Source organism: Lagopus muta, chromosome 5 (genome assembly GCF_023343835.1).
Source record: "Lagopus muta isolate bLagMut1 chromosome 5, bLagMut1 primary, whole genome shotgun sequence".
Classification (NCBI taxonomy): Eukaryota; Metazoa; Chordata; class Aves; order Galliformes; family Phasianidae; genus Lagopus; species Lagopus muta.
The window spans coordinates 32,905,927-32,909,160 of NC_064437.1; positions in this window are offsets into that span (position 1 = coordinate 32,905,927).

A 3,234-nucleotide genomic window follows, 5' to 3' on the forward strand; every position below is an offset into this window, starting at 1 on the left:
AGCAGTGAAGGGTTGGTGCCTGTGCCAACCAGGCCCAGGGGTTCAAAGCTGGCACCTGCTGACCAGCGATGCTCCTTCAGATGTCTCACCTCTGGCAAAGGCTGAAACTTGCTTCAGGGACAGCATTCCCTGGTCTTGAAGAGGAGACAGCCCCTGAGAGACACCCACCACTCACATCACGACTGGGTTCTGCTCCTGACAGCCCAATAACCCTGAGCGCTCCAGCCAAAATGAGGCAGGGTCTTGGCAACAGCCGCAGCCTGCAGAACCGGGTATGAGAACTGGAGCACAGCACTGGCCATCAAATACAAATTTGGTCTTGCTTCATTAATTATGCAGCGATCATGATGCCAGATACTTTGTACAGATCAGCAGTACCACAGTCACCTCTGACACTGTCCATGGGAGGAGAGCATTCCTTCACTGAGACAAACTACAATAGCATCTCACCTTTCTCCACACAACAGCTAAAATAACCTCTCGTTACAAAGAGTAGTGTTTTAAAGATATCTATAAGGAAGATTTCAGACTTGCTGCAGAACAGAAAGCCTCACATCCTGAGACAGGGAAGTTAATGGCCAACTGCTTGCTGTGTGTGAGATGTTGTCTACATAGCCACACAGAGCACACACATATACACACCCTATGTATAAATACACACACATATATATATATACATATATATATAAAGAAGGAATTTGTTAAAAATAACATAAAGTGATTCCTGCATTAAAAAAAAAATAAAAAAGAACAGCCACCCAGGGAAAAACCTGAAACTCAGAAAAGAAAACAAAATACAACAAAAAAAAATAAGCTTTGAAGTGACTGCTTGCAGGATTTATGTTGGATGAATGAGGACCAACAAAAGTGCTGCTGAGGTAAGCTTAAGCAAGACATCACTGTTAAACTGTCTTGTTAAACAAACTACCTGTCCTGAAAGCGTTCAGCTTCATTGACAGAAATACTAAGGCAAAACTAAAGCCCACCCAGCTGGAACAATCAGCCAACAGGACCCAGAGGAAACCAAAGGCAGACAAGCTGGAAGAACAGATGTGCTGGAAAATCACATGCAAGAAAAGGCTAAGTGAAAAGCAGTGGTGCAGTGTGCATCACAGAAACTCATTGGAATACCTTCATTAAGGCATCACAGGATCCTCTTCTATTAATGAAGCTTTTTAAGGATAATTTCCACTCTGTTTTTCTTCCCTTAGTGTGAAGCTGATTATTTTATAAGCAGCTGAGAGTGAAATGCACATAGTTTGCTTTTGCTTTTTTTTTTCCCATCTTCCCAAGAAGTGTAACAGGTGAGTGACTCACTATGAATCACAGAATCGCAGGAATTGGAAGCGATCCCAAGAGATCATCAAGTCCAATCCCCTGCTAAAGCAGTACCCTACAGTTGGGTGGGCCTTGAATATCTCCACAGGAGACTCCACAACCTCTCTGGGCAGCCTGTTCCGATACTCCATCACCCTTACCATAAAGAAGTTCTCCTGCATGTTAGTACAGAAATTCCTTTGTTCAAGTTTTAGACCGTTACTCCTTGTCCTATTGCAGCACACCACCAAGAAGAGCCTGGCCTCACTCATTTACCTCCCATCTCACTTTAGATATTTATAAACATTCATCAGATCCCCCCTCAGTCTTCTTTTCCTTAGGCTGAACAGACCCAGATTACTCAGCCTTTCCTCATACAGAAGATATTCCAGACCCTTCATCATCTTTGTGGCCCTCTGACAGACTTCCAGGAGATCCCTGCCTTTTCTGAACTGGGGAACCCTGAACCAGACAAAGTACTCACACAGTATTCTAAATGGAAGCAAATAATGATCTTTTCTCCTCATAAATGAAAAGTTGAAGAAGTCACTTAAGTACATGGAAGAATAAGGTTGGTACAGCATCAGAAAACAGCTTTGACTTCCATAAAAACATCTAACTTAACAAGTAAACAATCAAGAGAGAATAGAGGAAATTTCTGCCCACCATCCACACACCCAAAGCTACCAAAAAACAGATGTACTGGTGAAAAAAGTAATAATGTCATGGAAACAATAAGTTTTTTTTGATTTTGTGGTGGGTTTACAATAGAATACCTTAAGTAGAAGCTGCCGCCTATTGTTTATCTTAAATGAGAAATCATTACCTATACTGGTAATATATTTAGATATTTTTTTGCTAACAAGAAGCTCTTAATTGCAATTCTTTTTTTCTTCCTCTGAAAGACTAGAAAAATAGAAGGTTTATTATTTTGTAGCCCCCAGATGTACGGAAACAAATGCATACATTGCTCAAAGCATCTGAGGCAGTTGATTGTGTGCAGTTGATTGTGTGCAGTTCCTTTTTACAATACTAGGTCCAGCAGGATGAGAGAGCTACTTGTCCTGAGCATCTGACTTGAGCTTTGATATGCTTTCAGAAGGGAACAGCAGGAAGCACGTACCTTCTCATGCTTGACATGGTGGGATGAATTTGAACCCGCCATACTTAGGGACACTGTGCCACTTGGGGGCATAATGTACTGGTGAGATGGTCATGATTACATGACAGGAAATCTTGCTTAGGATTTAAGTGAAAAGCAACATCCTATGCCAAAGCTTCCAGTTTTCTCTGTTGAACAAAATATTTTGTTTCCTCTTGTTGAGGAGACTGTCCTTAGGTGTGGAATTACAAGCAGTTCCCAAGGTAGCAGCAGTCAGTTGAAGAGCTAAAACAGCCTTTACTCATGCACATTTCCCTCTTGGGGGCACAGGGCAGGACAGGGAGAGCTTTTCAAAGTAATGTCCATTTACAAGCTCTAACAGCTTTGTACGCAGGGATTTCTTCCATGGGACATCTCCACCATTTGCAACATATTCCTGCATTTTCAAATATCGAGAAAATGTAGCGACAGGTGCTGCAAAGCAGCCAAGGAGATAGCTCTCTCCCTGTGATTGAGTTATTATGTATTCCATTAGATAGTGCTGCTCAGCTGAGCTTTTGAAGGTGGAAGGTAAGATTAGGAGAGGAGGAAAGGTTTCTTGTTAATTAAAGTGATGCACCGTCAATTGTAAGGGCAGTCAAATATTGGTTCAGCCTTACCGCTGCTGCTTACTTTTAATAGGCAGGAGTATATTTAATGATGGATGATGGGACTGCCCAGCTGAGCAGAGGCTGTATGCAAAGCCACAGCGTTGCTGCTCACCTCATTCACCACTAGAAATCCTCAGACTGATGAGGTGAAGACTTGAGGTGAAA